This window comes from Myotis myotis, unplaced genomic scaffold (assembly GCF_014108235.1).
Source record: "Myotis myotis isolate mMyoMyo1 unplaced genomic scaffold, mMyoMyo1.p scaffold_m19_p_6, whole genome shotgun sequence".
Taxonomy (NCBI): domain Eukaryota; kingdom Metazoa; phylum Chordata; class Mammalia; order Chiroptera; family Vespertilionidae; genus Myotis; species Myotis myotis.
The window spans coordinates 66234760-66257800 of record NW_023416368.1 but is presented as its reverse complement, the minus strand read 5'-3'; positions in this window follow the sequence as shown (position 1 = coordinate 66257800).

The window sequence follows — 23041 nt, the reverse complement described above, 5'->3', positions numbered from 1 at the left end:
AAAGTGGTATCCTGTGGGAATATTTGCAATGGTAGCACACACTTCCTACAGTGCTCTGTAAAAAGTCAGCCTCCTGTGAAAAGTAACATATCTGTGCGGCCCAGAACAGGGGGCTGTTTCCATAAGGTGGCTTCTGACCCGCTTCCATGGGAAGGTCATTGAGAAGGCCCCCAGTGAGACCTTTTCCTGGGTGGCAGGTGCTGCTCCCCTCTGGGTGGTCTTCTCTTCCGCTGCTGGGAGGTAGGTATGGGAGTCATGCGGTGATCATAGACACATTCAGTAAAATGTTCTATCTTTCATTTCTTACCTGATATTGCTATGTGTTTGAATGTTATAGCCTGTCTTTCTTTTAGTAAAACAATGCAATCTGCCCTGACCGGTTTGGCTCAGTGGATAGAGCGTTGGCCTGCGGACTGAAGGGTCCCAGGTTAGATTCCGGCAAGGGCATGTACCTTGGTTGCGGGCACATCCCCAGTAGGGAGTGTGCAGGAGGCAGCTGATCATTGTTTCTCTCTCATCAATGTTTCTGGCTCTCTATCCCTCTCCCTTCCTCTCTGTAAAAAATCAATAAAATATATTTTAAAAAAATAACAATGCAATCACTCCTTCTATCCCTTGGGTTGCTGTCACATAAGTCTTTTGAAACCTATTAACTTCACTCTGGTTACTTCTTATCTGCATAGAAGAATAAAATTATTCTGGGTTGAATTCAGTCCAGGTAGCAGTATGCAAAAATTTATAAAAATAATATTATGTATTGATCTCTTAGCATGAGCCAGACATTCTCTCAAGTCCTTATGTGTTATCACTTTTGTCTATGAAAATTCTATAGTGAGGCTATTATTTTCCATTTTATGGACAGGACAACTAATCTTGCTCAGAGAACTATAACACCTATGGTTTTTATAGTAGGCCACATGGTACCCAATTAAACTTCTAATTTCCTTTCTTAAACTTTATACTCAATCTAATAATAAGTGTTGTTTTAGCAAACTGAGTCCTGGAATAGAATAGGAGTCATATTTAGCTAATCTCTGCCTTCCTTTTGCCAATCACAGATTGGACTACCATTTGCTTCTCTTAAAAAATTAGCATAGACAACTTCTAAGGAAAACAATGAGATCCAGTGGAAATATTAAGAACCTTGTGATCAGACATATAAAATTTTAAATACAAGCTTCATTTTTATTATCTGAATGAGTTTAGAAATTCGTAAGCCAATTTTTTCAACTGTAAAACTGAAATAATACCTAATTCAAAGAAATTATTCTGAGTTAAAATTGTGCATGCAAAGAGCTGGCTACATCTCATCTAATTTGTAGGACAGACTCAATAAATTCCCTGTAAAATTTTAATCATATGCTCAAAATTTTCTGTCACTTGTAAAATTCCTTTTTACTATTTGATGAATAAATACTTCTCTTTATTCCAATTGTAAATTTGAATTCTAAATTCAAACATATTTCTAGATCCTTACTTTTGCTTTCTGTCTCATGCTTCCCAGATTTGGGCCATTAAAAATAAAACATAAATAAAAACAAACCATATCCATCATGTACTGCATTTTTGGCCTAGTTTGACTAGCTATTTCATCCCTCACATTTTTTTCATAAGGAGTTGAGATACTTTATTTTATTTTTAAAGCCAACACTCTAGGTCAAATCTACAAATAATTCTGTATAATTGAACTCTAACTCACTTAAAGTGTCTCTCCTCTTTTTCTTTAAAGCAGCAGGTATTTTTCTCCGTTGTTACATGCATCCAGGACAATATTGCTTTACTACTAAATTTCAGAAAGCAATGAAAATGTATACTGTGGAAGTAAGAGAGCATTGTGAAACCCTGGTAATATGTGAGTTATTTCATTATTGAAATTCCAAAAGAGTTTTCATCATTAAAGTAAAAACTTTGAATAATATATAGTTAATTGAGTTAAGTCATTTTCTTGGGCCAGTAATCATTACTTATTATTTATATGTCATTTATTTTTATCTATGACATTAGTTAGGTTTATCATGGATTTCCTCTCCAATTGAGACTCTGCTTTCCATGATTAAGTTCCACAGCCTGTTAATAAAGATTTACTCATCACATAGTCAATAGTAATTTTACAAGTAAATGAAAAAATTAGCATGTAGTTAAGACTTTACAGGAAAATTTATTGAATCAGATCACAAATTAATTAAGTCAAGATGGCTTTTTCCAAAGGATGGGTTTATCAAAGGCGATCATATATACTAATAACAAATGAACAATGAAAAGTTAAAAAGTCTCCTAATATAGATTCATCTTTTCTATTGGAGATAAAATCAACAGGCATAAAATTAGAATTATGCATCAGTACAATAGAAGTTAACAAAATAAAGTCCAACTATCAGAGACCAAGCAAACTAAAGTAGGCATTAAATCACATATGTGTAGAGCAATCCTCCAGAGAAAGTCTCCTCTATGCAGTGATTCAGAGATATAGAATCCCTTATCTAAGGCAGTGCTGCCTCATCCTCAGGTCCAGGGGAGGAGACAACGTGGAGAGTGTAGCATGCGAGTTCTTAAATGTCCTGGCCTGGAAGTAATGCACATCACTTTTGTTCACTTTCCATTCACTAGAACTAGTCAACAGTCTCACCCCCTTGAAACTGAGTGCGCATAGTTTAGATAAAAATTTAGGTTTTTCTTATCCTTATATAGTTTACTGTTCAGAGAGATATCTCCACCTACCAGTTCTTAAACAAACAATGTAGCCTTCAGACAATTTGTTGGCCTCATTCTTGATTCAAGCCAAATGGTTCATAGGCTTCATGCTTGGTCTAAAGGTACGAAACACTCTAGTTTGACCTTGAACTACATTTTCATGGCTATTCCTGGCTGAGGCAAAATTAAAGACTTACAGAAATTTAATAGATGGTAGCCAAGTGTGCAGCTGCTGCATCTTGACTTTTCATTCTGCAGGTACATGCATAGTATTTGGTGCTTTTTAAAATTAAGTGGGCTGGATTCAGCAGGTGTTATATTAAATATTGGCCCTAATTTAGGTAAGTAGCACCAAATATGCTGCCTAAAACTCAATATTGCATTCAATATCAAAAGAGGAAAAAGTATAGAAATTAAAGTTAGGTGTAAAATACATGGCTTCCCGTAGGCTCAAAGGTCATTTCTCTATCTGGTCTCACAGTGACCCTAGATTGTTTTGTTACCATGCTTTCAATTTCAATTTATCTTGAACTAGCTAGTTATCATAACTAGTAATTTATGTTTACAAATGTTTTGATATACATTGTTTTTAATGGTGTTGATGACATTTTCTGCTATCTGCATTATGTAGATGAAAAAAACTGAAACAATATGAATAGATTTTCTCAAGAAAACAAAATTAATGAGTGGCAGTTTTAAGTGTTTTCTCTCTGAGTTCAAACCTATGTCCTTTCCATGAAACAACTTGCGTTTAGTAGGTGTTCAGTCCATCCTATATAATAAAAGGCTAATATGCAATAGACCAAACAGCGGAATGACCAGTCACTATGACGTGCACTGACCACCAGGGGACAGATGCTCAATGCAGGAGCTGCCTCCTGGTGGTCAGTGTGCTCCCACAGAGAGAGAGGGCCACTCAGCCAGAAGCCGTGCTCATCGCTGTTGAGCGCAGCGGGGTGGCAGTGGCAGGAGCCTCTCCCGCCTCCGCAGCAGTGCTAAGGATGTCCGACTGTCGGCTTAGGGGAGCAGGCCTAAGCTGTCAGTCGGACATCCCCTGAAGGCTCCCAGACAGCTAGACGGCACAGGCCGGGCTGAGGGACCCCCCCCTCGAATGCATGAATTTCATGCACAGGGCCTCTAGAATATTATAAACTGATATTCTGCTAACAGAAAGAAAATACCATGAAGAAACTAATCCAATTACATACTATTCTATATAATATTTTCTCTTTGTTTTTCCTCTAATGAATTCTTTTCTGGGATTAACTATAAGGTCTATGATCTTCTGATTAAATTGGAAAAGAAGGTCCTGAAATTTCACTGAGGAATCTTTGAGAACCTGAATGGCACATGTGGTTTTATGCATCACCATGATTATCAGCCATGAATATAATACCTTTATCATGTGATTATGATTATTTAGTCTTTATTTAAAGTTTCTGAAATTGTCTAAAAACAAATCTGAACATGGTATGCCATTTCAGACAATATCAGCTTGCTGCCATTCAACCACTGAACTCAATCAAGAATTGATGGTTTTTCATATTTAATTAGAGTTTTAACTGAGAGTAAATTGTAGTCAATTATTGACTATAGCTTTGTAGAATAATATCAAATTATGCTACTAAAGATTTTCTTCTTTGAAGTAGCTTCAAATTTGAAGTTACAGTATGCCCATACACATAAATTCAAATGCACCTGTTTATGAGAATATCTCCGAGGAAATCAAACATGCTTTGACTAGATGGTTTAAGTTATCCTGATGCTGCTGTACAAAGATTTCCCATAGGACTCCAATATAATTGTTACCTGAACATTTCATGATGCTTGGATTGATCAGGTTATTCCAGAACATAATGATTGCTCAAATTATTTTAGTTTTGTTCAATAAATAAATAGTGAATTATCATGTTACTAGAGGCCTGGTGCATGATATCTGTGCACAGGGCGGGGGGTCCCCTCAGCCCAGTCTGCATCCTCTCCAATCCAGGACCCGTTGGGGGATGTCTGACTGCTGGTTTAGGCGCGATCCCAGATCGCCCCCAACTGCACCCGCCCCCCCCCCACCTGCCTAGTCGCCCCTAACTGCCCCCCCACCAGCCTGGTTGCCCCACGCAGCCTGCTTGTTCAGTAGTTTGGTCATTCCTCATCATTGCCCTGCTGGCCTGGTTGTAGGCAGCCGTATTTTGAGGGCATGAGGGTTAATTTACATATTATCTCTTTATTAAATAGGATTATTGAACATCTTTCATAAATATCTCACTTTATAAGCAATATATCCTATCTAATAAAGAGGGAGTATGCAAATTGACCATCACACTGTTACAAAGATGGCAGCATCCATAGCCACAAGATGGCAGACCCCAGTCCCCTCAGCCCTGCTAGAGTCCCATAGTCCTTTCAGCCAAGCTGGGGGAGTGACAGGTGCATGGTGCAGTTGGACCCATCCTCTTCCCCCCAGCAGCCCAGGGTTGGCCTGAGGTTCAGACAAGCCTCAGATGTCGTCTGCCCAGCCACCCAGGTGGGCCCAAGGTACAGACAAGCCTTGGATGTTCGGCTGCCAAGTCGGCTGCCCAGCCGACGCCCAAGGCACAAGCAAGCTTCAGTTGTTGCCTACCCAGCTGCCCAGGATGGGCCCGAGGTGCAGGCACGCCTCAGATGGCAGCTGCCCAGCCACTCAGGGCCTCCCGAGGCTCAGGTAACCAGGGCCAGCCAAGGCTTGCACTGCTGTCAGTGGCAGCAATAGAGGTGTGATGGGGGTGTTGCCTTCCCCTGATCACTGGGTCACCTCCCGCCCCTGAAGGCTCCTAGACTGTGTGAGAGGGCAGGCTGTGCTGAGGGACCACCCACCTCCAGTGCATGAATTTTCATGCACCAGGCCTCTAGTATATATATATATATTCTCTCTCTCTCTCTCTCTCTCTCTCTCTCTCTCTCTCTCCATATATATGTATGGATAGACTCTCATTTATATATATATATATATATATAGATATATATATAGATATATATATAGATATATAGATATAGATATAGATATATATAGATAGATATATATGGAGAGAGAGAGAGAGAGAGAAAGAAAGAGAGAGAGAAAGAGGAATGTGCCAGTTTTTAGTTATAACAGTTGATGCTGAATCTCTGAACTGAGGTTCAATATTTCAACAAAATATAACCTGGTACAAACAAAAATCATTTTTATTTTTTCCCCTTTTTTTCTTACTCTCCTATAGGGCCCTGGTAACTTTCCAGATTAAAAAAGAATCAAATCATCCATCATTGGTATTCTATAAATAATTTTTATAATGATTGAAGTAGCAGGAGCCAAATTATATGTGCTTTCTTGCCAAAAATGCAGTTAGCTATGAAAGCAGTGCCTAGAATACATAAGGTAAAGAAGTGTTCTTGTCAGCTTTCAAAGGCAACCATCCATTTAATTACATAAGGGTGACAGACTTCTAGTTGAGTCAACAGGCACACTGCATGAGAACAAACTTCAATTATTTATCCAGAGCTGTGTTTATATTAAATTGGGAAAAGTTGAGCCTTAGGAAAACTGTACACAAGTAAAGGATTTTTGGTTAAACTTCCTCTTTGGAGAATAGCAAATGTTATTTGTGTTAGTTCTGGCAAATATAACCAAGTTTTGATGTTAGCGTTGATGTGCTCAAGAAAAGATACTATATACCAAAGAATATGCTCTTCACAGCATTGAAAATGGCCACAGAGTGATAATAGTCCCCTCTTTATGTTCATGTACAATTAAAACATTTCTTCATTTCTGAGTTGCAAGTGATAATTTTTTATTTAAGACCCTTTTTCATTAAAAATAAGGAACTGTATTTTGATAGATGAATAGTTTTACTATTACATTAGTTATATAATGTGTGCAAAATCTTAAAAAAGAGAGAAACAGATACAAGAGAAAATTTGTATTTCAAATATGTAAGAATTATTACAAAGACCCATTTCAAATGTTTTCTGTTTTCCTAATTAATTATTTTCCTTGTTTTAGAGACATAAAAAATCACAATTACAGAACATGTTGGATAGACTCTCATTTCTTCATTCCCCCCCCACCTTCTTGTACTACAGCTACACTGAAGAAAAGACTTATTTGTGCTAGAGCCATTAGTGATTCCCTTTGCATTAGTTTTCCAATGTAATTTACTCCCTTTTTGGTAATTAAGTGTACTTTTTTGTATTTAATTAATTAAAAAATATAAATAATGCCAAAATAAATTCAATTTTATTTTATCAAACTAGAAACTCTAATCTCAGTTTATTATTAAAGTACAGTCCTAAGAAAACCCATTAAGTGAAGAACTAAAAATATTCTGTTTTCCTTTTTAAATTAAAAATGCATTTATATATTGCCTGAGATCAGATAAAAGACAAACCCTACCACACCTTCTTTCACTGTTGTTCTCCCCATATATATTTAGGTGACGTTATACTATTCCAACTCCCCATAGAATTGCTCACCTTCAGACCAGGTGTATTGCACTTTGCATACTTCTTGTAGTAATTTAAAAGAAATTTTGCTCATTATTTCTTATCCAGAACATTCAGGTCAGATATCTTAGCTGGAGCAAAGAACTAAAGCCTCTCTACACACAATTCAGGTAATTATATTGAATAATACAGATAGTTTAGGCAAAAATTCATGAGTATCTTTGAAAATGGTCTTAATTCTCAGACTTATTTGGCCTTAAAGACATGAGGTAGGAGTTATCATTAAACTGTGTGAAAGAAGTGACTATTTTCTTGCAGTACAGACATACATAATTTGGGGGGGAGTGAAACAGACAAAAATTGTTACTGTTCCAGCAAACATTACAATGAGACATCCCAATAGTATAAAAGGGAGGATAGTCTAAAGCACAGAAGATACTCTTTAGAAATTATCATAAATTTTTGTGCCAAGAGCTCTAAGATAGAAGCATGATTACTAAGAATGGTACAAAATTGAGAACAAATAAAAAGTAAATAGGCTAATTATAAAATGAATGATGATTAAATAACATATTGAGTTATGTTATTGCTTTCATATTTTTAAAGATATTTACCAATATACTAAAAAATTGTGTTTTAAATGTGGCTAGCAATGGTGTCTAAACAATAACAATATTGTAATTTTACTACTTCTCAATTCAAAATATTCTATCATATATTGTCTCAATTACAAATTCTGGACTTTGACATTCTCTATGTCATTTGACTAGGGTAATACTGACACTGGCTATGTAGTCTCAGGTAATTCATCCTGTTGAACCCCAATTATTTTAATAGTTAAATAGAAATAATTTTTAGGACTTTACCCTGCTCTTCATCTTATACATGGATACTAGTCAGTGCTTTATATAGCTTAACCTTTGTACTAAGAGCCAGAGCCAACACCCTGGCTATTAAAGACCACTTTACTACGAGATGAGGCAGGCCTTATCTATCTAGAATATATACAATTAAATGTATTAATATACACAAATAAACCATATTATTAAGAATTGGGAAAGACACCTGTTAGACCTTTGAATCAAGCATTTTCTTTGAAGAAAACATTGAATTGAGTTAATTAGCTAGACTTAAAATTATGGATGAAACTTTGCACATAATCAATATTTTTATTGATTTCAGAGAGGAAGGGAGGGAGAGAGATAGAAACAGCAGTGATGAGAATCATTGATTGGCTGCCTCCTGCACTCGCCCTATTGGGGGTTGGGCCCACAACCCAGGCATATGCTCTTGCCTGGAATAGAACCTGGGACCCTTCAGTCGGCAGGATGATGCTCTATCTATACCAAATCGGCTAGGGCATATCACAGTAGTATTCACGAGTTGTTTTAAGAATGTGCAGGAGCTGAAGAAAATCAGAAATATCAGTTAGGAGATTTTTATAATAATTCAGCAGAGTTTTAAACCTAGCTATTTCTATTGAATTTGGAAAAGATGTGAGGAGAAATATTGCAAAGATAAAATTGATGGAGTTTGTTCAGTACTTTTATGTGAATAATGGGTCTTGGGTGATAAATTGGGTGCTCGTTTAAATAGTGTCAGATGCCTCTAGAGATTGATGAGTGCACAGATACAAAATAGGTCACTGAGTTTCGTGACTCTAAATCATTAGTGTGTGATGTAAAAGCAGTTTCAGTACAGTGAGTAATGAAGAACAAAATATTGAAAGGGAACTAGGTGAAATGAGTGAGAATAGATTATAAATAAATGAATGTAAAAAAATTAAGCTTGGTAGGTCATATTTGAAGGAAAGAAATGATGGGAAGGTTTTTTGGGGCATGGGAAATTTGATTCCTAATTTTGTAAATTTCTTACTAATAAATATTTGTTATCAGGGATTTATAATAATATTCAAAGCTAATATTATTATAAGACAATGACTGTGATTTTAAAACATATACAAAGAACAAATATTTACTTTTTTTCTTAATATTGTCTCTATGTTTTACAAATTTAGTAGATTTTCAGTAAGGGAGAAAATCCCTGCCTTCTTACCCAAAACTATTTGACCATCTGGCATTTGTTAGCCATTTTGTTAGGGAGACAGGAGGGCAATAACAATGAGGAATAAATATGTAATAAGTTAAACTCTGCATTTAATTTAAAAATTCTGCCATGTGGTTGATCTTTTAATATCAAATGGAAATGCTAGAAAAATGAGATAGATTTGATATTTATCCTCACCTGTTTTGGGTGACCTTCAGGAAAGTTAATCCTTAAGTGAAGAGCCTTAAAAAGTTAAGACAGGATTTGAATTTCTGGTTGAGTTTAGGGAAGAGATAAATCTTTCTTACATCTTATTTCAGAATATACTCTCAACAGTCACTGTATTTTTTACAAAATTTTTTTAAGGTTACATTTTTCTATATACATATAGGTATTTGATAAAGTGTTATTCACATAGAGATGGGATTTAGTTGAGATGTATGTCCAGAGTGATTTACAAACTGAAAGACTAAGCATTTTGTCAATATAATTGCCAAAAATTTAAAATCAGTATAATTATTGATCCCAACAAGCTTGAATATTTCATTTAAATCAATATCAACATTTTAAAACATTTTCCCAGTTTTTCACTTATTTTATACTAGAGGCCCGGTGCACAAAAATTTGTGCACTCGGTGGGGGGGGGTCCCTCACCCGGCCTGTGCCCTCTCTCAGTCTGGGACCCCTCAGGAGATGACCACCTGCTGGTTTAGGCCCACTCCCTGGGGGATTGGGCCTAAGCTAGCAGTCAGACATCCCTTTGGCAGCCCGGGAGCCTTCAGGGGATGTCCACTTGCCAGCGGGGAGCAGTCCTAAGCTGCAGTTGGACATACTTAGCATAGCTGAGGAGGCGGGAGAGGCTCCCACCATCACCACTGTACTGGCAGCCATCAGCCTGGCTTGTGGCTGAGCAGAGATCCCCTTGTGGGAGCGCACTGACCACCAGAGGGCAGATCCTGCATTGAGCGTCTGCCCACTGGTGGTAAGTGTGTGTCATAGTGACCAGTCATTCCCAGTAGTTCTGCTGTTAGGGTCAATTTGCATATTACCATTTTAATAGGTAGGATTGCTATAAAGGAAAAAAATGCAAAAATCAGCAATTCCATCTTTTTTTAAAAAGTTATGGTCTATCTTACTTTAGAGCAGTGGTTCTCATCTTTTTTTGGCCATGCTCCACCTAATCATCTCTAAAATCCTGATGCCCCTCTTCCCCACCTCCACCCCTACCTGTGACATATAATTCTTACTCAAAAAGTGAACTCCTATTCACATGGAGGAAGCGTAAAAGGCAATTAACGTGGTCTAAACAAGCTTCCAAATAACTTGCTATCCTTGAAAGAGGAAAATAAAAGATCAAAAAGACAGTTGAAGTACTGAGAAAGAAACCACTAAGAAACTGTTAAAATAATAATAATAATGTGAAATGATATGAAAAAACAACAAATAAATTCACAAAACATAATAGAGAACTGAAATGCATAAATATGTCACAATATATATTTATGTACTGTATATGAAGCCCCTAGACCATAAGAAATGCACAAAAATTCACTGTTAACTCATTCTCAAATTGCTCCCCTTAAAAACCAAATTGTCCCTGTGGGGCTTGTGCCCACCTTAGGAACCATTGCTCTAGAGGAAATAATCATACTTTAGCTGTCTCATCTCTAAGTTATGTCTTAAGAGAGTAAAAAAGGAGAACACCCTGAAAGAAGCAGGTGTTCATACAGTGAGTTTATATGATCTTTAAATTTAAAATAAAACTTTTTCTTTAATGATATATACACTTTTCACCCTATTTTCAATATACAGGCCAAAACCTGTTGACACAATGAAACAAAGCTAGTATTAGTACATAGGATTTAAGAAAATTTAATATGATTTCTCTTTTCATCTATGTAATTTTTATTTCTTAGATATGGACACATAAGTTAAAGTTATGAGTCTCCTAGAAAACAAAAATGGAACCTAAAAATGGTCACTGATAGCAAAAACTACTGATGATGAAAGCTTTCTTTTCCCAAACCGTTGACTTGATTATTTCCCATGAGGAAGTGGTTAATAAAACCAGGCAAACAGATCAATTTTTTGCCACAAATATGTCATTACATCCTTATGTCCCTGTTACCTAAAACAGCACTGTGCTGATTCATTTTCCCCTGGAGTCAGTGTGACCATTTCCTTTAAACATTTTCTAAAATGCTTGTACAAATGGAATTTTGTCCAGCATGGCATTTGGGCTTGTATTATTCTTGGCATGATTTACCATGAACTTGTTTCTCCTTAACTTAATGTTTATATGTACACCCATCTCTAACTTACAGAAAAACAAAACACAGCCGTGTAACTCCTAGTAAGCAATATCTGTGCTAGAATTTGAAGATACCCAAATGTTTCATCAAATACCCTCAGGGATAATTTTGGTCAAATGTGAAGATAACAAAAGGAACGGATTTTACGGAAATAAAGATGGTGTCAATAGAAGTTGGATTATATAATTTCAAATATGAAGGATGTTTCATTGTCAGATTGGTTAGTTTCAATTCTAATCATAATTGTACTAATATTTTTATGGCATTTCAAAAATCAAAGAAGCATAAAACCCAGTAATGTATGGAGAAATCTAGAAAACAGGATGTTATACATTTCTCCCCCCAAAATATCAAGTGCTTTCTGTTTTAGTTATCAAGTTCAAACTGAGCATTCCAAAACCGGCATAAAACTGTGACCCCAGTACATAAACAATACCAAAAGGACTACTGTCTCTCCCTATTTCTCCTTGATGGTAAGGTGACATTCTTCTGAATGTGTCTGTAATGGCAGGATGTTCAGAATGCTACAATTCTAGAGCACGTCTTATTTTATAGAGCTGGAAAAGTATCTCAACTTTAATTCTGAGCTATAGGTATCTGCAGACATGGGGAATGGAGGGGGCCCAGCACCAAAATCCAATCTCATCCACAAATGTACAGTTTCACTTTTAGCAGATGATTTTGTGGAACACAACACAAATACTCTAAAGGTAATAGAGAACAATACATGCCCCTGAGTTACTATGTCCCTTTTTTAAAGAGATAAGAGGGGACATTTGCTGAACTAGGGAACAAAATTTCCTACAGAGACAAGAGAAAGAAATAAAAAATACAATGTGTTTCTGTGGTAGGATGTGACCTGTAGACTAATAGAAGAGTGGGTTCAGAAACAGATTGGGGTACAAAGAGAAGCTTGACATACAATAAAACCTAACATCTCTAGGAAAAAAAGATAAAATATTAATAGGTGGTTTAGAAAATTATGTCACTATGTAAAGAAAAATAAATTGTATCTCTATCTTCTTCCTATGCAAGGGTGACCTCCAGATGGTTGAAAGATATCGGTGGTACACGTAAAACTCTAAATCCAAGGAATGTAATTAAAAGTAGCTAGGAAAATATCTTTGTGGTATTGGGAAAGGGGAAAACATTTAATCAAAATAAAAATATGTAAGAAAATTGACCTAATATTAAAAAGACTATATATAAAGTATATAGATGAGCAATGAGGAGACAGAAGGCCATGGATTCACACCATTAGATGAATATGGCCTCAATGAGACCACTACCAAGTTTCTCAAATATTGAGTAAAGCTTAAATTCTACTCAGTCCCTTCATTTTCATAGCTATTGAGGTATAAATATGCACATATTTCAAGTGAACGATTTGAGCCCTAGCTGGTTTGGCTCAGTGGATAGAGCGTGGGCCTGTGGACAGAAGGGTCCTGGGTTTGGTTCCGGTCATGGGCACGTACCTTGGTTGCAGGCACATCCCCAGTAGGGGGTGTTCAGGAGGCAGCTGATCGATGTTTCTCTCTCATCGATGTTTCTAACTCTCTATCCCTCTCCCTTTTTCTCTGTAAAAAATCAATAAAATATATTTTAAAAAAATAGTGTACGATTTGAACCTAGGTATAATTTACCTGCACTTATTTTTTCCTTGTGGAGAAATGCCCCTCTTGTTTCTAAGACTAAATCTTTTAGTTGTGTTGTGGCACTCATCCCTTCATGCTTTCTCAGAAATACAGCAACACTCCATTAATTATTGTTTCCCACATTTAATGTGAAACCTCTCTGTCTCTAAGTTTATCTGCAGAGAAACTGACTCTCATCACTATACAAATGTAATTTTATTCATTTCCATGATGTCAATACATAATTTTTAAATTTCAAAAAATTTTATTGATTAATTATAGAGTATTTTGATTCTAAAAAGAGGTCTATAAAAGAAACTTCAACTATCATTTCAAAAGACATTCTCATTGACTCTTTCTAATGTGTCAAATATTGTGTCTAAGAAACAATAAACGTATTGTTTCTTAAACTAAAGTGTTTAAGAAGATTATAAACAAAAAAAAACTTGTTTTCAAGAAGATTTAAACTAAGGTATTCTGCAATACCTTAAAGAATCCATTTTCCCCTCAAAACATTTTCCAAGGCCCAGGTCCAGTTCTAGAAAAAATATTTTTGAAGTATTCTTTGAAACGTATTGTGAGAAACCTGTGCTAAAGCAACTTGAATATATTTGAAAACAAGCAGAAAATAAAACTATGTGACATATGTTTGTTTGAACAGTTTGCTACCTAAAATTTGATATAATGGTACTCTTTATGGGTTACACACTTAGTTTCCTTTATAATAATTTGCTTCTGTTCTTTCTCCTAGTTTATTGTGGAGAAATGCCTTTCTTTTCAAAGTTCAGATGGTTTTAGCTCTATTATTTTTAGACAAAAAATGAGCAAAGCTATTGAAATCGTTCTTTGGCAGTATGATATGGTGCAGATACAACATAAAAACAGCACTTTGGCTGGCTTACCGGCTTCATAGTTTGAAAATTCCTACTTAAGTTTAAATAAAATATTTTGCGAGTAAAGAGGAATGGTTTATCCATCGATGAAGCAGGTATGACACCCTTTCTCTCAGAATCAGAATAAAGCATGTATTCGCTATGAAGTAAACCTAAAGCATTTGGTACTTAGACATTTTTAGTGCATTCTGATTTGATTTATTGATACATTGAACAGAGAAGTAAACAGGGAAGCACAGCTCTTCAGTTAAATATTAAAATGAATCAATTATGTTTACACTAAGGAGAAAAGTTTCTGCCTGTTCCTTTAGGTGGGACAAGCAGAGACACTGTGGGGGCTGGGGGGGGGGGGGGTTTGGGGAGAAAGGGATAGCAGGGCAGCCGTGGCAGTGTTCTTGTTTGTCCCCTTTGTTCTTTGAATATGCTTTGAACACTTGAGAATTTACAATGTGCGTTTTCCATTTACAACCTCCAGGAGCGAATGAACATGTGCTTGATGAGGATCTACTGTGTTTTCCAGCAGAAAGATATGTAAGCCACACATAAGAGAGCATGATGATTCCTACTTCAGCCACATTGTGGCTTTCACAAAGGACATCTGATTGCTCAGTGCAGGAATAAATCATAAAGGGAGGCTCTTTGGCATTCTAATTATCCCAGGAGTAATTACTTTGTGTTAAATTTAGGACAGTTGATCTCCTGCAGCAGAAACGAGGACATGCCCAGCACTCATGGGCAACTGTAGGCACTTTGGCAGAGCACATACATATTTCCCTAAGTCTACACGATGGAATGATATATTCATAGCTACTTAGAATTGAAACGGTTTATGTATTGGTGCTTCAGTGAATGAAATCATTCATCCACTCAACAAATGTTATTGAGATTTTGTATATTTCAAGGAAGAACTCTTTCTGTATTATTTTTATTCACACTAATATAAGTAGATTGTCATGAAACAATGTGGAGTAGTTGGGTAAAGGATATTGGATGTAGAAATTGATGATGGCAAATATAAGTTATCTGAAAAAAATCTAGATTTAAAGGTATATTATTGGCACAAAACACTAAAGTGTTATCATTATATTAATAAAATATATTAATAATGTAAATTATATCATAAAAAACTTAAATACTAAGATACTTAAAGCCTGGAAACTGTAGAAAAAATCAGCCGGAGCACAGTTAGACGTAAGCATTAATGCAGAAGGCTATGGCATGAGAACAGCCCTGAGAGAGTGTTGTAACTTGGGAGAGAGAGGCCAGGGATGTTATGGAGTATTAGCCAAAATAGTTAGCTGAACTTCAGTTGCTTTGGGAATATTTGTTCAAACATGGTTTGTTAAAATGCTCAGTAGGCTTAACAACCATTGATTGGCTATTTGGGTTTAGCAAGAAGGACAAGGAGGAACCCTTGGGGGAGATGAGATCATATATGAGCACAGTAGAACATTTTCAGTTATTCAGATTTTTTGTTATTAATAATATTTTATACTCTATGTTTATGCATTTATATGCCATATCTATAGCCATGTTTATATCAGCTTCTTACCTTCTATTTCCATCTACATTTTTATCTCTACCTTGACCTTAAACTTCATTCTTTCTCTACATCTCCCTCCTCCCCCACATCCATCCCCTTTCTCACATCCATCCTTCTACATCTCAAACTCCCTCTAAATTAGTGAGGATACCAATCCAACTAATATTTGAAGTCAGGATTTGGTACTATGTGAGTGGAGAATGGGATATCACATGAAAAAAAACCTCAAATAAGAACCTTCTATTTATAAATGTGCCACATTACTTACTTTGAAAAACATGACAGATTTTGATTTAAAATATGCAGTTTCTTCCAGTTATAAAATAAACAACTCATGGGATGGAATGTGCAGTATAGTGACTATACTTAATTACACTGTTCTGTGCATTTTAAAGGTACTAGAGAGTAGATCTTAAAAGTTCTCAGCACAAGAAATTTGTAAATATGGGGGGTGATAAATGTTAATTGGATGCCTTGTGGGGACCATTTCACAATACATACAAATATTGAATCATTATCTTGTGTACCTGAAAGTAACATAATGCTGCATGCCAATTACATCTCAACAAAGAAAGGAGAAAAATAAGACAAAATATGTAGTTCTTTTCATGAATTCTATGTAATAATTTGTTTTCCTTGACATCTCTGAAGCTCTAAATAAAATGTGTTAACTGTCATAATGAACCCATCACAGAGGACTGGAGCACCAATCTCCTTCCTTCATATAATTTGCTTTATATCAGGTTATTTTACAAGTGTAAAACTTAAACCATTTTTTTGGTAAAAAAATCTAATGAAACCCATTAGAATTTGGGTTTTGATTAGAATTTTCCAGGTAAGGAAGAAGATAAGGTTCACTCAATTTTTTCAGTTAAATATTAACTAAAAAGTATTCTTCTGGAGGAAGTAACTAAGTAAATCAGTAAATGAGAGAGGTTATTTTGGATAACAGTGAGTATACTTTCCTACCACTGACAAGTGGCCCAAGGAAGTTTTGTGTACAATCTCTCTGACTCCCAAGCTCCAGATATGAATTTTGTCCTCCATCTCTCCTCCCAAAGAGTAAACATTTATCTCCCCATGCCTGAGAGATGATTAGTGTTCCTTACACTGGTTTTTACCAGTTTGCTTTGTTTGATTGATTCAGCTGTTTCCAATGGTAAGAAATCATATTCTAACAGTTAAATCTACGTTAAGGTAATATAGCTTCAGAGGGCTATTCATCTGTTTTTACATCAAATAAATATGTTGGATAAACTCCTAGAGACTTGCAGAAAAGATTGAACCTTCCTGAAGAACCTCCTTAATCATGTATCTGAAGCTTTGGTACTGACTTACCTTGTTCTGCTCTGTCCTCAGTGCATTTCAGTGGTCTATTTGTGTGAAGAAAGCCGACAGTATTTTTACCAACACACCACATGCATGTTAGGTTGCCTAAAATACTTTATACTAGCTAAACAGGTTGACTCATTCTCTTCAGGCTCAGGTCTAGTGTAATATATTTTTAAAAGAAGGACTAAAAGAAAAGAGGTACTTTTTTTTAACGTTTTATAGTATGAAGAAGAGAGCTTCATTTTTAAAAGCATAATTACCTTATGGGCATCATAGATTTGTTTAGGAGAGCAATAGGCTTGCTATTTGCTTCCTATGGAAAATGTATTTTCAAATCATCTTACAAAATGGAATTTTGAGCTACTAAATATGAAACTCTGGATCAAGCATGTTGTCATTACTTTTAAAATTCCTGTGGTTCTCATGGTTAGCCCTTGGCTTCCACAGTTACGGAAACTCTGAAGTCCTTCTAATTTTGGAAAATATGGCTAGGATATTTTAGTCTAGTTGTACTAAGCAAGATTCTTGTCTTTATCAAAGCTTAAGCCCCAAAATATGCTTCTGCCATTTTGAAAAAAGTGGCAGAGACAAGAACTTTGAACCCAGTGGAAGAAATATATTTAAGTATAAATAAATTTTGTACTATATGTATTAGGGAAGAAACAGTTTACTGGCTGGTATTTTAGCTACTTACATATTTAAATGGAAAACTATGATTAGGGACTAACCCTTTTCCATAGAGTAGTATATACAATATTCTTCAAGGAATTGAGGTTAGGAAACTTCCCAGGCACATCTCATATTTGATCCAGAGCCCAGCTTAAATGATAAATTTCAGCAAATGCAATTATCATATCCCACCCTGTAATGAGATACATTGAGATTACAGATCCTATTAAGACCTATTGGGATTAGGGCTGGGATATGAGGTAGATTGCAAAAATGACAACCGATCATTCCAATCTTTATAAACCCCACTGGGGTGTGACATTGGCCTTGCTGTCATCAAAAGACAAAGTTTATTACTTTACCCCTTGAATCTGGGCTTGGCCACATGACTTGCTTTAACCAGTGGGATAAGAAAAAAAAGTGTAATACAGAGACGGGAAAGGTGATTGCACATTGCAGTTTCCCCCCACTTACTGCTCTTGGTTACCAAACACCATGTGAATAAACCCATGCGAGCCTGTTGAAAAATAACAAGCTAAGTGGAGGAGGACTGAGGCTGATAGCTAACTCACTGCAGACACAGCAGCTTTAAGGTATTCTGCCCCTTGAGAAAGAAGGAACAGACTATGACCCTATAAATAGACTTTGGTTTTTAAAGTCTACATGTTGAAATTGTTTAATTTTCTTCACTTTATATGTGTTAATAAGAAAATCAGAATTTATATAAAGTACAGAGAGAGACCTACATGTTGTTATGGAAAACTGGGCTAGACTCATGCATATATGCATTATAAGGTCAAGGAGTGTCTTTCAAGGTGTGCCTGAGGAATAATTGAGTGTTTGCAATAGACAGTCATTTATCATATGACTATTATTCTTTTTTAAATAACTCATCATGCTTTTGAAAAAGCTTATTGAATTCCCAAGAACATTGTGCATTCTATTTCTATTTGTATATATTTTTTTAAATATATTTTATTGATTTTTTACAGAGAGGAAGGGAGAGGGATAGAGAGTTAGAAACATCGATGAGAGAGAAACATCGACCAGCTGCCTCCTGCATATCCCCTACTGGGGATGTGCCCGCAACCAAGGTACATGCCCTTGACCGGAATCGAACCCGGGACCTTTCAGTCCGCAGGCCGACGCTCTATCCACTGAGCCAAACCGGTTAGGGCGTATTTGTATATTAATTACATATTTCATATAGCCAAGAGAGATTGAACATCCAAATGTTTTATTATTTTGTGAACAGAAAAAGACCAGAAGCTCATAATATACTGATATACAGTCTCTATATAAGTTTGTGCTTTGAAAAATACCAAATGGATGCAATAATTTGTCTCACAATCTACTGTGTTGATATTTAGGAAATATAATGATATTTAGATAAATCAATATAAAATAAAGAAGATAGATGAGTAATATATATATTACAGAAGTTAAAAAATATCTGAGGATTATAATGTATCATATTTCAAAATGTAGAAGTGTTTTGTCATGTATAAAATTTTATGATGTAGAATAAAATTTTGAGTAAATTACGATTTTATTCTTTGTATGTATAATTTTACTTTTTTATTATTTAGCATTAATAGTAGAAACGACAATGTTTTAGATGAAGAAAACATGGTTATGAATCTATTTAACCTTTAAGGCTCTTAGGTTTTCTTTTCTTAAATATGAATAACACTACATTTTAATATTAATCCATAGAAAAATTTAACTTTTATGCAGTAATTTCAACAAAAGGCCTATAATGTATTAATGTATTCTGAGCACCCAACCTAATTTAATTCACTATGCTTCTTAACTATAAAATGTATCAACCTATAGGGCTGAGTAATATTTTACATATGATTGATAATGAAAATTTACTTTTTATTTATGAAGTGTAATTGTTAATCAGTGAAATGTACATGGTGAAGAACTAAATATTATTTAGGAACTCCGACCAATTCATTTACAATTGGCCATTTTCCCCCACAATTTTCATTTCTATTATAAGTCGGGCACTCCAGGAGTCTTACAGAACTCTTACAAATTCTTTATGAAGAACTCTATTACACTGTAAAATACATATAGGAAAAACATAACTAGTTCTCACCTTTGAATTTCTACACTACATACATGAAGGGACTTCATGTGTTCAATAATCTCTCATGGAAGAACCCAGTAGTCTGTACAATGCTTCAGCACCCCATTCTCTTTGGAAAATATATCAGCACAAGAATGAGAATGCTATATATCAGAGCAGTTACCTTTAATATACTCTTTTTTATGTATTTATTTATTTTTAAATTAAATCTTTATTGTTCAGATTATTACAGTTGTTCCTCTTTTTCTCCCCCATAGCTCCCCTCCACCTGGTTCCCACCCCACCCTCTGCCCTTTCCTCCCCGCACTGTCCTCATCCATAGGTGTACGATTTTTGTCCAGTCTCTTCCTGCACCCCTCACACCCCTTTCCCCCCGAGAATTGTCAGTACACTCCCTTTCTATGCCTCTGATTCTATTATATTCACCAGTTTATTCTGTTCATCAGATTTTTTATTCACTTGATTTTTAGATTCATTTGTTGATAGATATGTACTTGTTGTTCATCATTTTTATCTTTACCTTTTTCTTCTTCTTCCTCTTCTTCTTAAAGGATACCTTTCAGCATTTCATATAATACTGGTTTGGTGGTGATGAACTCCTTTAGCTTTTTCTTATCTGTGAAGCTCTTTATCTGACCTTCAATTCTGAATGATAGCTTTGCTGGATAAAGTAATCTTGGTTGTAGGTTCTTGCTATTCATCACTTTGAATATTTCTTGCCACTCCCTTCTGGCCTGCATAGCTTCTGTTGAGAAATCAGCTGACAGTAGTATGGGTACTCCCTTGTAGGTAACTAACTGTCTTTCTCTTGCTGCTTTTAAGATTCTCTCTTTGTCTTTTGCTCTTGGCATTTTAATTCTGATGTGTCTTGTAGTGGCCCTCTTTGGATTCCTTTTGTTTAGGGTTCTCTGCGCTTCCTGGACTTGTAAGTCTACTTCTTTCATCAGGTAGGGGAAGTTTTCTGTCATTATTTCTTCAAATAGGTATTCAATATCTTGCTCTCTCTCATCTTCTGGCACCCCTATAATTCAGATGTTGGTTTGCTTGAAGTTGTCCCAGAGGCTCCTTACACTATCTTCATATTTTTGGATTCTTTTTTTCTTTTTTCTTTTTCGGTTGGGTATTTTTTGTTTCTTCATATTTCAAATCTTTGACTTGATTCTTGCAATACTCTAGTCTGCTGTTGGATCTCTGTGTAATATTCTTTATTTCAGTCAGTGTATGCTTAATTTCTATTTGTTCCTTTTTCATATCCTCGGGGGTCTCACTAGATTTATTGAGGATCTCACTAAATTTATCGGCAGTTTCTAGAAAATTCTTGAAAAACCTTAAAAGTGTGGTTTTGAACTCTATAACCAGTAATTTGCTTTCCTCCATTTCTGTCATTTGTGACCTGTTTCTTTGTCTCTGCATTTTGGCTGCTTCCCTGTGTTGATAGGGTGGCTTTCTGTGCTAGCTGTCCTATAGGGCCCAGTAAGCTCAGCCTCCCAATTACCTGAGGCGGACACTCTTGGTGCATCCCTTTGTGGGCTGTGTGCACAGACTTGTAGTTAAGGCTTGATTGTAGTTGGTATCACTGGGAGGAATTGACCTCCAGGCCAATTAGCTGTGAGAATCAGCTGTGTCTATGGTGGGAGAACTTCTGTGCTGGAGACACCCTTATGGGGCAAGACTTGCTTCAGTGGGTCTTTGGTGCTCACTGAGTCTGCCCCCTGAGGAGTTGTAATCTGGATGGTCCCACTCTGACCACTGGGTACACTGGCTCTTGGATCTCTAAGGAGGTAGTAATTTAACCTCTGCCTGAGGCTACCCAGCAGGAGCTATGGAGAGATCTGCAGATTCTTCTTCTTTTTGGGATTTGGAGGATCCCAGATGAGGCCCAGCTGTGAAGCAATGCAAGCTGCTGTGGGGCCTTGGGCCTTCTCTTGGATGTCCTGGGTCTCTTTGACCCAGCTGCAGTTTGTTAGGTAATTTTAGTTTGCAAAGGGCCAGGTCATTCATATGTAAAAACCTCTGTGCACAGCTTGGGTGGGGCGGGGTCTCAGGGAATAAACAGGGCGGAGCAAACAGCTATGGCTGATCCTCAGTCCTGCCCTAAGAGGCCCTGAGTCTCAGTGTCCCACGGTAATCGCTCCAAGCACCTCTGAGAGAAAGCCGCCCTCGAGTTCCACCCACTGCCAGACAGTCCAGTTTCTCCCTGTATGAGTCTGGGTCCCCAGAGACTCGCCTGGAACTGGAGTTCAGGGCGGGAGTGTGTGTCTCCCTCCTGATTGAAAAAGACAGACGCGTCCTCAGTTGCCAGCCCTTTCCGCATGCGCCTCTGTACCTCTGCACTTTACATCCACACCTCCTCTGAGTCTCAGTGTGCTTTTCTCTTTCCTTCTAGTTGTAGAATTTGCACTCAGCCAGCCTTCCTGTGGTTCTGGATGATGTCTGTTTTGTCGTTTAGTTGTATTTTTGAAGTGGTTGTGGGAGGCAGCAATTTCAGGTGTTTACCTATGCCACCATCTTGTTTTCTCTACTCTAATTTATTTTTAAAAATAAATCTTTTATATACTTAGAGATTTTAATTATTAATGGTACTAAATTTCTTATTAATGATAGCAAAATTTTTTATAGCAAAGGACTTGTAATGTCTTAGGAAAAAGTTGTTGATTTGTGGTACATCACTGTCCTCTCCGTAGATGAAGACCAGCTTCAAAAGGTAATCATGCCAAACATCTCTTTATTTCAGGAAGATGTTAAAACCATCTAATTATAGTTTATGAATTCACAGCACTGCACAGATGGACACATGGCATTGGTCAAGATTGTTCTCTCTACTTCATTCCTTCCTTTCTTCTTCCCTTCTTCCCTCCCCTCCTTACCTCTCTCCATCCCTCCTCCCTTCCTTCATTGTTTTTGCATATTTAATTTTTTTTGTATGTTGCCAAAGCAATTTGGTTATTAGGTTAAATAATAACTACAATTGAAAGAAAGAAAGCAATCAACCATTATAGAGAACTGAATTAATACTGTACTCATTGATCACCTCCCCATATATCCTTATTCAAAGCTTGGGTAGGTGGCCAAGGAAAGACTAAATTTTTGTAGGAAGGCCTATTTTGACATTGCAATAAAAGTCATGTAATTATTAAAAATGTACTAATTTTTTACATAATTGTTAAAAGTAGATTAATTATAAGCTGCCATTGTGAGACAGCTTGAGATGGGAAATGACAGAATCTGGTTAGGATTAAAATCATTGGAGCTAAAGAGAGATGTCAGGGTTAGAGAAATTTAGGATTTGTTGCCTGGTAGGAAAAATTGTGGTCTTTGAATTTCTTGAATGAATACAGTATAAGGGAAAGAAGAAAAATTGAACATAG